We start from the raw sequence: 14907 nt of genomic DNA on the forward strand, positions 1-14907 counted from the left end.
TATTCAGCTCCTTATGACATCGACCAGACGCAGGCTCCCGCACAATTCTTCAAAAGAGGTAGGATTTAGGTTTCCAGCTCGCCTGATGCTAAGCTCACCATGATGAAAGAAACAGACAATCCAGTGTCTATCTATTTTTACTTCTTAAGAAGGGTGGTGTCCCAAGGTTCTTTAAATAATAGCGATGGTCATTTGCTTTATAAGAGTATAAAATATAAGCATCAAACACTCAAATTAAATACAGAAATACACAGACCCCATGTACCCACATCTCAGAGTAGTTTTGTTTGAAGACAGATTTGAGCCCTCACCATTAAGATTTCACTCCCTCCTACACAACTACAAACTACTTCCCAGGTATTTCCATGCAAAGTAGACTAGAGGAAGAAAAGGCTTAAACTGCTATTTTTCTAAATCATAGTCCAGCTTAATTTTGATTTCTGTGGTCTGAATAAACAGGCGAGTATAACTTTTTAATAGAATGGCAGTGCAAGAGGTTTCTCACATTGGTGTTTAAAAAAAAAAAAAAAAAAGTAATAGTGAGCTTTTGTTAGCACCTACTCAAAAACCTGTAGAGTAAGGAGAATGGTTGAGTAAGATGTCAATGTAAGCTGTCAGATGAGTAAGAAAAATACTGCTTCTTGTAACCTCTGCTCAAGTCGTGTTGCACTTTGAGTTGACTGAACATCTAGTCGCTACCAAAATCTGCAAGATTCTCTCCTCTCGCTTGACATTGAGCACAATGGGTTGAAAAAAACAAGACATTCACCAGCATTTTCCACAAAAGTCTAGTTCATTTTCCAAGGTCACATGCCTGTGGCTGTGCGCAGAACTTCACATTGAATCACAAGTATGTTTCCGACGACTTGTGAGTTCTTACCTTGAAGACTGCTCTATGTAGCCATCTTTTTAAACCCTACCAGGTCGTGATAAAATGGCAAGGCTTTACTTTGAAATGCAGGTTTAGGTTTTCAACTGCGACTTTGTATCAAGGTAATTTCTGGCTCAAGAGAGCAGGGTGATTTTTTATTAAGTTTTTTTGTGAAATCTGAAGGTAATTTTATGCTGTATGGCATTATGTCCAGCCTCAGTCCTGAGATGTATTGACGTATATGATTTAATCACTTATTCACACATTTGAATATGTCCAAGTGGTAAAAAATGTAGATTAGTTGTGCACGAAGTGAATTATATGTGTATTGACGTTTATTTGTGTCATTAGAGGTCAAAATGCACTAATGTTGGCGTCTTTTACATCAGCAGAGTCCGATACATCGAATGAATGAAACTTTATCTTAGCAAAAATGAACATGTAAAAAAATAAAGTCCATTCAGAAACAAATTCTCTATTATTCACCCTAAAATAAAAGTGATTATTCTTTACCCGGGGAAATAATCAGAACCTACTCATCTCTAGATACAAGTATCGCCATTCTCCAATCTGGACATAGTTAATAAGGACATCAGCAACCACAACATCAATTCAAACAATATTTCCATGAAAAAATAGGAACTGATACAGTTACTTAAAACACAGTGTAGGGACATGGAAGCAAACCCACAGGCAGTTGCACTTCACTTGGCAGTCGAAAAGTTATGGCAACTTAGACGGGGAAATAATAAGTTTGTACATGACAACTTCCAAATGTTTGTGTTATAGAGCCCCCTGTGGTGGGGTGGGTGGGATACTGCATTTGGCACAGGCCTGAGGAAAAACAGGACATTTATGAGCTTTTCAAAAACTTCAAGTCGTTCTGTTGTCTACAACTTAGCAACTAGTTTTGATGCCTAAAGCAAATGAATCAGTTTTGGCAGCATAACAAGTGTTTTCACTACACTGTCCAGTGCAACTGTCAAGCAAGTAGTGGTATACTAAGTAGTTTTTGAAGTTTTGCTCTAATTTTGTGTGATAGCTATGATATTCAGCGTTCTCCTGCAAAGAGCAGAAAATGGAGTCATGAGCTTTTTCACAAGGTGTTAATTAACATAAAGGAAAACATGAAATCCTCCTTTTATTTCAATGGAGCCTTAGAGAACATGATTCACTTGGACAAGTTTATATAAATATCAAACCATTGAGGAGACACGCATGTAAAACTGTTAGATGAGGGAAGTTGGTTGTGAAAATGAGTTAGGAGAAACTTTCAAGCTTTAGGTATTAATACCGTACCAACCTGGGATTCAGATACATTTGGAGTGTGCGAGAGATCACAGAAGAAGGGGTCCAAGGCTTTTCCTGCTCTGAGCCCAAAATTAAATCTGTTTGTGTCCAATTAACCACAATAAAATATATTATAAAAAAGAGAATTACACTGTCCCACTCATTTGGCTTCACTAATGTTTCTGGCCAATCAGAAATCAAGTCCAGAGTCTTTTTTAGAGAAAAAAAAGAAGAGATCTTTGGAAGTCTTAATTTCATGAATGTCTCACCACTGTCATAATTTCGGTAGTTTCAGTGAAAACACACACAAAAAAGTTGCATTTTTTAATTTCAAATAAACCTACTACCATCCAACTTGATGGAAATGTATTCAAACAGTGAAAGACTCAGCATTTAAAAATTGTCGGTCGCAAACCTTTCGCTATTATGCCATTAAAAATGCAAACATCCTAAACAGCCTGCTCTCAAGGCCAAGTGCCTCCAGCACTGTGCTATACGGTGAGCCTAATAAATATGATATTCACTGACAGCCAGGCAGAATAGTGTGACTGGCGTGACTGAGGACATATCAGGTCTATTGTATGAGTACGAACAAACAAGTATTTTTATCCTGAGCTTTGAGTGTCAGGAGCTCAGGCCTCTTACGGATGCAGGAGTGTCAATCTATGATTTGTAGCTGTCTAAGGATTTGCCCTTGAATCACAGACGTCAAACGTCTGCTTGTTGAGCCGTCTGAGTTGCTTGTATGCCGAGAACTCTGTCCAACCGATGGCCTATTTCAATGTAAATACAGTCTCTTCTCAGCCTACCTGCTGTCGCCAGAAACAGCTGTTCATCGGGCAGACTTGGCCCCGCCGCCGCTCCCCTCTGAGCTTTTCAAAACATTATAAAGTACATTTCTTCCCATTCACAGATGAGCTGAGGACTTTTATTTTCATTTTTTACTGCTTACATGTCTCTGTGTGGGAGCATGGGAGAACTGCTTAGTTATAAAAAAAAAAAAAGATAGCTAAATCATACAATCAAGACCACGTTGCCTCGGTGAGATATAGTGTTCCTGGACCTGGTGACAACATACAAAGTGAAACATGTGCACCCTGCCCACCCTAATGCTGCCAAGGGACAATCTGAAGAGCGCACACACCCGTTTGACATCATTTCCTATGAAAGAGTGAAGTAAATACGATGACAAGTATCCAACTGCCCACAGATGCACGACGCCCGTCTGGATAAACACTGCGAAGAAGAGTGAACTTTCCATCCCTCCCCGCACAAATTAAATTAACTCCTAGCTCTTCTCAATTGCGGCTAGTAATGAATAGTTTCACAGTTTACAGTTGAGAGCATTTCTTCAATACACAACAAAGATTTGGTAAAAAAAAATAAAAAAATAAAAAATCTTCACTCTTATTTCCACAGCTGCTCTTTTAATTTTGGCTCTGGTAAGGTGATTCATTTATTATCAGGAAATGGGGCCAGTGCATCATCACTATCTATCTGTCTTACAGACTACCTGTGGGGGTCACCTGGCAACACTCCCCTCCGAGTAATGACACAGCCCAAGGCTGTAGATACCATAGCTATAAGACAGACAGTTATTGAGCCGGCCACCTGCACATGGGTCAGTTAAATGTTTTTTTGTTTTTTTTTATACCTGCCACAAATATGTTACTGTCATTCATCCAAACTGGGGGGAGTTTATTGTTGAGGTGTCTGGTGGAGATCGGCATATAAGTTGGTGATTGTCAGAAAAACAGTGACAAGCTGCCACAGTCTGTCTATGCTTTCTGGATTATTGGTTGCAAACACGCATATTTGCAATCTCTCTTGCAAGCGCCTCGAGAAATAACATAATTGTGCCTGACACAGCCCTGACACTACCTTTTTCCATTCGCACTCTGTCGTCTCTTTTCCCCGGTAAGTGTGTGCCTCCGGGCCATCCGGCAAAACATAAAAAACAGGATCGTGTAAAAGTGTTGCGCATCGCACTGGACTGCATTCAGAGAGCCTTTGACAACAAAATGCTTCCTAAAAAGGGGCTCTCAAGAAAGATGTTCACTGTAATTGTTTGGACACTCCAGGGAGCGCTTAGCTTCCACATAGTGAAAATAGGGATGCTGAGAAATATTTCTTTTTATATTAACATTGGCACATTATGGTTTCTTTTCTTTTTTGTTTTTTTTGTTTTTTGCTTTTTAATGGACTGTGTTTTCCACCCATACATCTTGAGAAGGAATGTGAAAGGCCAAAATAATATGCATATCAGCTTGTTTATGGGTACAAAGAGGGCCTGAAAGGCAGCTGTCCAGGGTCTCAGACATGTTTTAACAGTTGGCAGTGACTTGACTTCAATAATGTAAAGATCCTTCCATACAAGTCAAATGTTTTGTAAGTATCTTAGTGTTTATGTTCACAGCTTAGGCAATTTTACAAATGCATATCCAATATTTCAAATCAACACTAAGCATTATTAAAACATTGGCCGTTTATTGGAACCATGCAGAAGAATGCAAAAGTAAAAGTTGTTTTTTTATGTCGCTTGACAAAATAAATCTGTAATATTTATGAAAAATGTTCATTTGCAGCACATATTGTTTCCTAAATGTAGAAATGATAAGTCTTTGTATTTGAAAATGGATCCATCTGCAATTTAATAACTACCTAGGTCACAGAAATGTAAAGCCTCGTGAACCATTTTATTATGAAGGTACAATTAATGCCACTGATACCAACTTATTGATTTGTTTATTTCAAACGTTGAATTTGTTTGTTTCATGGTGAATATTTCATCAGCCACCATAAGACAAAAATGCTTTTGTACAATGGTTCTAGTTTAACAAGCAAAGTAACCTTACATTGTCTGTCTCTAAATCCCCACCTCAAAGTCTGTCAGAACATTACTTATTAATGGACCCCCAATAAGCCTGTCAGGGCCTGCCCACTGGGCCCAGCTCCAACACCAGCAGCATATCGAGGCCCCTTCCATCTGTCGCCCTTGTCCGCATTTGTGTGTGAATGTATGTGTGAGCAGGCTTACTCAACTCACTTCTCCATCATCTGCCGAACTCCAATGCCTCTATGTCTTCCTCTTATGAAGCTTGAAAAAACAATAAAAAACAAAGCAGCAGATGGCTTGTGGGGGGAAAAAAAATCTGACTCCTCCAAAAAGGAAAGAGGCACCACCCACAGCCATGGCAGAGCAATGCAAGATTTAAGACATACATGGCATGCTTGGAACGCACGCACACACACACACACACACACACACACACACACACACACACACACACACACACACACAAACACACACACACACACACACACACACACACACACACACACACACACACACACACACACACACACACACACACACACTTGCGTGCAGGTTGGACCTTAGGGGTTCAGTTAGGAAGGAAACTCTATCTCTAATTTTCCTCATAAAGACTCTAATGAAGACTAATGACGGAGTGAGGTGTGTGTGTGTGTGTGTGTGTGTGTCTGTGTGTGTGTCTGTGTGTGAATCTGGTGATTTTTCCTCAGTAATATGCCGTTGGTTCAGTCGACTGATGTTTGAATGAAACGATACACAAGGTGATGGATCATTGCCGCCGTCGTCCTGCCGTCGTCCCACCATCGTCCCACCATTGTCCCGCCATCGCCGCCGCTTCCACCCTCATCATTTCACCTTTTAGCCTCAAATGAGGGATTGAAACGATGACGTGTGTTGAAATATAGTTGCTGCTTAATTGTGTGTCAATCAGGTTTGATTTTATCGTCATCCCTTGTTACTTTCTTCTTTTCCTGTTCATCCCAATGCTGTGCTGAAGTGGAGGAGGCGGAGGAGTAGTGGGTGGAGGTGGTGTTGAAAGCTGAGATGGAGGAGGTGAATGGTCAGTAGTGCTGAGTCAGCTGACGGAGGAGGTGGTTGTTCATTTTCACCAGGGATGGTTTAGCGTTTTGGATGGAAACCGGACTGGAAGGGTTCATGGAGGTTGTTTGCAACCACCCTTTGTAGTATTTTGAAAATGGGAGGTTGGAGATGGAACGGTAAAGATGGAGGTGAGTTGGGTCAGTTGTTGGTGAATGGAGTTGATTTTGGAGCTGAAGAAGTCCAGGGAGGCAGTGCCATGGTGGGTGGAAATGTCTGGAAGGTTTAGGCGGCTAAAGTATTTGTCTTTATTTTATAGCACTGTATAAATCCCCAAAGGAAGGGGGAGCTATGTGTTTTTGGGGGGAAGTCATCTCAATTACATGAATCTTCACAGAATAAAGCGGACAGAGCTGGACTGGCAGCCCCACTGATACTGACGCCACAGAGCTCAAAGAGCGTCTCTCCTGAACTCAAGCAGTCAGCCAAACAACAGATATAATGCTGCAGGTCATCCAGACAAGCAAATTGCAGAAACACACTGGTACCATTGTCATATACCAAGCCAAGGTTGCTGCGTGAGTGACTGTCGACCACAGCGACGCGTCCAGCCTCACAGACGATGGCTGAATTGTGGTCACACATTGTCAGGAGACATGTACTGTGCTGACTGAAGATCCTCTCCAGTCCGTTTCTCAGACTGATGAACACACCCACATAGATGAGCTCACCTTCAGTCACATCTATATCACCTAACACAGAGTAACCAGGAGTAAACTCAAACACCTGCTCATCTGTCTCCAGCTGCTTTAGCAAATCTGGGACAGACAGCAGGTAAAGAGTAAAGATGTGATTGTTATGCAAAGTCATGTACAACTCATCACCTAATGCCACAGCATGATCAAGATCGCACCTCTCCCACGAATTCATCGTGTCTTTGGCTAAGCTGACAGCAGCTATCGCCATACACTGGACTCCTCCATACTTAAACCCCTAGTACCCCTGGTGAAACGATCCGCACTCCACCTTCATCAGCCTAACGCCTGTCCTGTCGTCAGCCTGTACTGCCACGGGAGCAGAGGGAGACGCCAACCTCTCTGCAGCAATCAGCTCAGAGTCCAACTCTACTTGTTTGGACTCCGTTGCTCTGATCCATCCATCCATCCATCCATCCATCCATCCATCCATCCATCCATCCATCCATCCATCCATCTTCTATCCCACTTCGGGGGTTTGGGGTCGAGGTGGCAGGGTAAGGAGTTGAGAAGCCCGGGCGTCCTTCTCGACCACAACTTCTCCCAGCTCTTCTGGGGGGACCCTGAGACGCTCCCTGATCAAGCCAAAGATATAATCTCCCCAGCGAGTCCTGGGCCAACCTTGGGGCCTCCACCCAGATGGACGTGCCTGGTAGGCCACTAAAGAGTCCAAAGTTTATAGAATAGAATCAATAGTGCTTATGAGGACACTAATCAATATAAGCACAAAATAAGTACACCAAATCTTTTTGTTGGTATGTTAGTTTTTTATTCGGAGGCTCATATCGAGGCACATTCATGCAATAAAAAACAGCTTTTTTTCATAGAGGCCACCAGGGGGCGTCCTAATCAGAAGCCCGGATGACCTCAACTGGCTTCTCTCAATGTAGAAGAGCGGCGGCTCGACTCTGAGTCCCTCTGGAATGGCTGAGTTTAACACTCTATCATCAAGATCGACGCCTACCAACCTGCGGAGAACACTAATCTGGGCCTCTTGTAACCACGATCTCATTATTTCGGTCATAACCAAACCTTCATGACCATAGGTGAGGGTGGGGATGTAGACCGGTCGGTAAACATAGAGCTTTGCTTTACGGCTCTGCTCCATCATCACCAGAGTGATCCAGTACTGTAGCTGGATAACTGCAGCTGCTTCCTCCAGCTTCATCACCATCATCCTCTCTTCCTCAGCCTTGAACTCCTCCAGTTCATACAGGAATGTCTCCAAGTTGGTCCTGACAGTCCTTTTTTAGGTTCTCACACTCAATCTCCTTACGGGCCAAGGCACTTTTGAGGGCAAACACTTCTACCTGAAGGTCTTGTGTGTTCTTCTCACAGTCGCCCATGTGCTCACTGTATTTTTCTTCCTGATTAAGAAAGGCGTGCAGCAGCTCATCGATTAGTTCGTCTCTCTCTTGCACCTTCTGCTCAGTTTCTTCACTTTCTAACTGGAGACTGTTTACCAAGGCCTGAACCTCCTCCTCCATGTCTCTGAACTCTTGGTGGTTGTCATGGAACCCAGAGTCCAACTGTTCTTGTTTGGACTCCAAAGCAGCCGTGGACCTCTCTAGTTCAGCCTTGGACCTCTCTAGTTGATCTAGGGTCTTCTTCAGGTTAGTCCTGATAGTCGTTGCATCGTCCTTCAGTTCCTGCAGTTCCTGCAGTTCCTTTTTAAGGTTCTCACACTTGGTCTCCTTCAGGTCCAAGTCAGTTTCTTGTCTTTCTAACTGGAGACTCTTTTCCAAGGCCTGAACCTCCTACTCAATTTCTCTCAACACTTGGTGGTTGTCATGGAACCCAGAGTCCAACTGTTCTTGGTCGGACTCCAAAGCAGCCGTGGACCTCTCTAGTTCAGTCTTGGACCTCTCTAGTTGATCTAGGGTCTTCTTCAGGTTAGTCCTCACACACACACACACACACACACACACACACACACACACACACACACACACACACACACACACACACACACACACACACACACACACACACACACACACACACATTATATTGACTTACATTAATTTCTTGCAGAATTACTGTCACTTTAGCCAGTACTTGCGTGACCCTACCTTACTTTAATCACAACCTTTATACCCCAAAACAGTGAACATCATTGAAAAAGGCATTGATTTTACCTACGGGGACCTTCATTTTTGTCCACATGGTGAAGGGAACCCCTGTGGCTCAGTATGTAATCGGGTTTATGTCCCCACCAGGATAGAAGAACAAGGACGCACACTCACACACACCCATATACTGTAAAGACCTGACCAGTTCATGTTACTTACAAATGACACATACCGCCAGGAAGGACTGACAGCAGCTTGTAAATCAGAGGGTCAAGTCTGTATATGGATTCTTGATATACTGGCCCTGCACACCTGACCTTGACTCTGTGACTACACGGTATGTCACAGCGGGCAATGTGTGTGTAATCACGTTCTGTTTGCAGACTGAATGGTCCAGTCAAGTTTATTTATAGTCCTTTACGCCGGCACGTCTGAAAAGATTCATATATCAAACACATTCGGGTCTGCAGCCACACTGGTGGCCTATTTGAATTCTCAGTTAAACCTAAGCTCTATATTAAAGCAGGAAAACTTGAGAGAGACACTGTAACTGAATTCTTGTACTTTTTTGTTGTCATGTGACAGGTTTCAGGCATCACAAGGAGTCATTCAACACACAGATAGCGAAATCAAAACATTGTACTATTGTGAAGTTGGTTGTGTACCGGATTGTTTCTCACCTTGGAGTCGCTGCCAAGAGAAGAATGAACACACAGTAACAAAGGAAGCATCTATATCTCTGACAATAATAATAAGCTACAGTGAAAAGACAAATAAACACGTTTGCAAAAATGCTGCATTGTAGCCAAACGTCGAGTTAAAGCGTCACTGTGAAGTACATATGCCAGGCCTTTAAGGGGCGCTGTGACTCACCAAATATAACAAAAATGCAGAAGACAAGGACACAAATAAGGAGAACAGGACAATATTCCTGCTCCTGCTCATACTGAAGAAATGGTGCACGGGTTTACGTGAAAAGGCATTCTCGTGTGGCCAAGTCCTAAAGCTAACCTTCAAATCATTGAATATTTTCGGGGGTTTTTTTGTTAGAATTTTTTATTTTTATTTTTTATCCATGGCATCTGACTTCCATTGTGTTCTGGTATTTTTTCGTAGCAAATTTTCTGAGTCTGAATCTTAACACTTACTGTTTCCAAAAGCAGCTATTGAAAAAAAAAAATGTTTTCTCTTTTTGATGAAATCACACTGTAGCACTCATCCCTTCCAGTAAATTGCTCTGTCAGACGTCCATGTCACACCCCTATGTTTTTTAATTTAGTAGCTCAAGTCATGAGAGTTCAAGCTCACAGGTGTCGCAACCAAAGTTGAAAATACTGTGCCGCACTTTGCGGTGAAATGTGGCACACACTCACTAGATCTATTGTGAGGATGTTTCTTTTTTTTGTTTTCTGTTTTTTTTCCTGTGGTTATCCAAGCTTACAGACACACACGTGACTATAAAAGTGCCGGAGCTCTTCGCGGCAATGTAGTGATTTGAATTCCCTCTTGGCTGCTGCCTTTTTTTCTGTCCTCTGCATTATGCTTTGAGGGTGAAATGCAAAGTCGTACTAGAGTTTTAATATATCTGATGTAATTAAAAACACAAAGGTGTGGAGATTACTTTGTACTGAACTTGTTTTTTTGTCATGCTTGTGATACATTTGGGGAAATTAAATTTATCTCTCTCTCTCTCTCTCTCTCTCTCTCTCTCTCTCTCTCTCTCTCTCTCTCTCTCTCTCTCTCTCTCTCTCTCTCGCTCTCACTCAGAGGAAGTGAGCTGGCTGAAGCGGTGTCTCCCAGCCTCACACCAGACGCTGTCTCACCTCCACAAAAGACAGGCCCTTTATTCAGTGACGCCTGAAATTAGATGGCGCAGTATTCAAGGTGATGGAAATGCTGTGGTTGGAATTGGCAGTGGGAGCAGCTGGAGATGCAGGCTCTCAACTTGTGTTTATTTAGGATCAAACAACTATTTTATGTACCTGCAGGATTCTATTCATTCCAACCAACTTCCTCAACACATGTGTGCCGTTTTGTGGCTTGTCTTGTGTAAGAAAACGCCTTATCTGCGACACAACTGTGGCTCTTCAAGATTTCTTTCACTGTTTCCCTAACCAACATATGCTTCTGTCTTTTAGAGAGATCCTACACATGTCTTTATTGGGGCTGAAAGATCTATTCACTGAGGTCATGCATGGATCAGCAAACTGCCCAAAAAATTGGAGACATTGAGGAGATGGAGACTCTTCCATCTCTTGACCTAAGCATAGATGGCATAAAGCAGGAAAAACAAGCATCACAGGCTACCTAATAAACTTTTAGAAATTATTTATTTTTTCTGAAACTATGTCTTCAACACTCTCCCCCCACACCCCTCCCCTCTCTGAGCTACTCTCTTTCTCTCTCCATCCCCCTCTCTTCGTTCAGTGCTGCAGCCCACCCTGCTCCGAGCTTTAATGGTACATGCCATTAGAAAGCCCATCTCTGAAAGGGAGGAGGGGAGGGTGGTCTCAATCCCAGCTAAGAGGCTACTTTAGTCCCCCAACATAAGCACATTCACAGATGCCTCTGCACGCGTAGAGCCATCACACCCGTCACGACAGAGCGGCTCTGCTTCGGTGCGAGCTGACGAGCCGCGGACAGGGAGGAACAGAGAGGGGCAAGAGAGGCACCAGGAGAGGCAGAAGGGACAAGGGGTGGGAGGGAGAGCAAAGAAACAGAAGAGGTGAGGAGCCACAGAGCAGAAACACATACATCGGTGCCACTCTGACGTCTTCCCCTCGTGCGCCCGTTCCAGAGAGTGTGAGCACAAGAAGAGGAGAGAGGGAAGGGAGGAACATAAATCCTGGGAGCCTGTGTCCTCTCTATGCTTTATATTCCCTTCTTTTTTTATCTCCATCATCCAAGGCATGAAGGCGGGTTTCAGCTGGCACGGCAGAATAAAAGAAAGGGATGCTTTGAATGCTGCCTCTCTTTCGACAAGGGACAAGGAAGAGGAAGGGGGGTACAGCACACAGCAGGGACAAAAACAGGATTTCTAGAATGAATGGGAGTCCTTCTACCGCATGCGCTGGGAATAGCAGTCACACTGAAGTCTCTGAATGAGGTAAAAAATAATGATACCACATTATCTTCCTGTGTTTTTTTTTGTTTGTTTTTTTTTCTTTGTGCCTGATTGGCCAGCATGGTCAGATATACATCTGAAAGGCACTTGAAAGCATGAACAGAAGCTTTACAGAGATGAAGCAATTTCCATGCTGATCAGGTTCGGAACAGCCGTAGGGAGATTGCCATCTTTGTGCCTGGGTCGCTGTGAACAGCGGCACGATGGAAGTGAGGGCTAAAATCTATGCATGTTGCATGCCGCAGAGAGGCAATGCGAGTTGGAGCAGCAAGAAGAGTCAGTGTCGGCACGATGAAAAGAAACGCTGATAATCCCCATGATGAGCATTTGGGTGCTGAGATAGCAGAAGGGATTTACTCTTTAAGTGACCGACAGATCTGTCACCTCACATGGTTCCAACTCACATTTACATTCAGTGAGTTGAGCTGATGAATGCAAATCATATTCCTTTTTCTTTTTTTTTTTTCCCGTCTATTAAATATGAATTGGAAGTCTTTTGGAGCACAATGAAATGAATACCATGAAAGGCATAAAACATGAGAGGTCTTCGAAAAAAAAAAAAAAAGAAAAAAAAAAAGGGGGTTGACGGCAGGAGCAAAATGCAGCGCGTGTTTTTTCAAGCAAAGTCTGAGCACTTTCACTTGTGACCCTGGGGAGCCGTACACTACCTTCCAGACAGAGAAATAACAACTTGTCCGCAGAAGCGAACAAAAAGGTGGGCACTGGCTTGAGAAAAGGGAAGCTCGAGCTGAAGTTAAGTGGGCTGTAAGTTCTCGTTTTTGACACTCACCTCAGAGACCCTCTGAGAGAAGATGTAGTGGTAGTTGTTGCACTGTTGGCCAACACAGGTGCATGGACAAACATCTCTATTTTCAACAATCTATTCAGTAGTCTGTCAGTACCAACATGTTCTGCTGCTTGCGATCAGTTGGGTGTGTGTGACATGACTACGAAAAATAAAGAAAATAAAAAAATGGAATATTCTTTTCACACAGTGATGCAAGAAAGACAGGCAGCCGTCCAGACATGAATGTGTAATGTGTACTCGGATATCAATAAAATAGGGTTTGGTGGTTAATTTCTCAGGTTAGGAGGGACACTCTGTGGTCTTGGAGGAAATCCTTGCACAGTCCGAGTACAGTGCTGAAGGTCTGGGCTGCAGTCCAAAGGACTTACTCATGTGTCAAGACGTATCAACTGAACACAAAGTTCTGAGTGGTCCGGTCACCGCGTGCAGACATCTATCATGACATCGGACATATTAGGAAAATATGTTCTCTATCAAGCCCAGGTTTTCATTAAAAATAAGCTACAGAAAAAGATTCATGAACTAGAATAGCCAGTTTTGCCACCCCTTTACTTTCAAGTAAATAATAATCCTACAATGTTATTTTAACACACACATAATATAGAAAAATGGATGAATCAAACAGAAAAGGTTCCTTTAACTGCATGGATTATCTGCTCTTCTCTTATTTTCAATTTCTTTCTTCATATGACCTGCCATCTCCACATGTTTATGACACTTTATGAGAGAGTGCTGCGTGCTTGTTTACAGCGCTGTACCGTAATGCCGCCCCTGCATTGAAGCTGTCTGTGTTCCCAGCTGTTTCTCACACGGGTGTTAACATGCCTCTATAGCTTTGCACTCCCTGACCATGTATATATTTAGTTTCTGCTCACTCGAGCGGTGTCAGCAAATAGCATCCAGATCTCATTTATGGAAGCGGATGGCTTGTCATTTCATTCTGCACTCAAGGTTGCCTCGCTTTTTGGCCAATACAATATACAAAATGCTGAGGGGACAGAAAGACCCAGCCAGCACTGCTGCATTTCAGCTGCTGTATAATGCATAGAGTACAAGAAAACAAAGATATAATGTGTTTGTATAATGTTTTTTTCTTTGACAAATCTTATGATTCTCCAACTGGGATTAGTTGTTTCCTTAACTGTATCGGTTGTTGTTTATGAGCTATTTGATCATTTGGACTCCGTAAGAGGAAACTCGCAACAACTTATGAGCAAATGGGTAAATGTAGAGTATAAACATGCTCGACAGTTTTTCTTTTTTTTTTACTAATAGGAAGAACTGATAAAAGAAGCAATTAATAAGTACTTTGGTACTTAGAGACACGCTCACATTGGCTTGTTACAGTCATCTCAGTCTCTTTTTATAGCCGTTATGACGTGATATTGAGTGGCACTATTGGCTAAAACTCTGGGATATACCCCTGCCCTGGTGTATGTATTGCCATTTCTTCCAATTATTTATTTATCAGCGGGCTAGAATTGATCTTGCTGTACAGGCTGCCTCACCGACAGCTATACATCTTCTAAAATGTAAGTAATGTGGGTCGGTCGACTGTCGTGCGTGATAGTGAACTAATGCTACACATACTTTGCCTCATGTTGAGTAATAATTTTAGAGTAATTGCTGCTTTTCCATTATTCACACTATAAAAGATGACGTGGATGCCTTCTGGGATCCATGAAGGATAAAGCTGTACGTTGAAAGCCTTCTATATGCTGTCACTCTGGAAAGACAAAAGTGTCTTTATGTAAAGCCCTGCAACATTTCAATCTGTAGCAGATGTTATTTCAAGAATGTTATTTGTCTTCATTGCATTTACATTTAATTAAGTTGTAAACTGTATGTTTTAAACATCACTTCATTTCTAATTATCATAATTATTTCTTAAATATTATACAAAATAATGGCTTGCAGAAATCCCCACAATTTTGAGCTGCTCGAATAGTATTTTATATTATTGAATATTAAAAAAGCATTCAACATATCTATAGGAGTAGGAACAATCCTGCAGATGTGCAGGTGTTGAATCTTTATATGTTTAGTACTCTTTCGTCTTCAGTCACTTTTTTTCACAGATCATTGCACTGTGTAATAATATGTATAAAGCCCGACA

The 14907-nt window shown here is 42.3% G+C and overlaps 1 protein-coding gene across 2 annotated transcripts in view; it reads left to right on the forward strand.

Moving 5' to 3' along the window:
• The first annotated feature begins 11431 nt into the window (after positions 1-11431).
• The window catches only part of b3gat1a (beta-1,3-glucuronyltransferase 1 (glucuronosyltransferase P) a), a 71794-nt gene continuing 68318 nt past the window's right edge, over positions 11432-14907 (forward strand). The window contains exon 1 of one of the 2 annotated variants that reach the window (XM_080459991.1): positions 11432-11965. The gene's annotated coding sequence lies outside the window, so the exon portion shown is untranslated. The remainder of the gene's footprint in view (positions 11966-14907) is intronic. The other variant, XM_080459990.1, reaches the window with a different exon arrangement.

Source organism: Lipophrys pholis (assembly GCF_963383615.2).
Source record: "Lipophrys pholis genome assembly, chromosome: 3".
Taxonomy (NCBI): Eukaryota; Metazoa; Chordata; class Actinopteri; order Blenniiformes; family Blenniidae; genus Lipophrys; species Lipophrys pholis.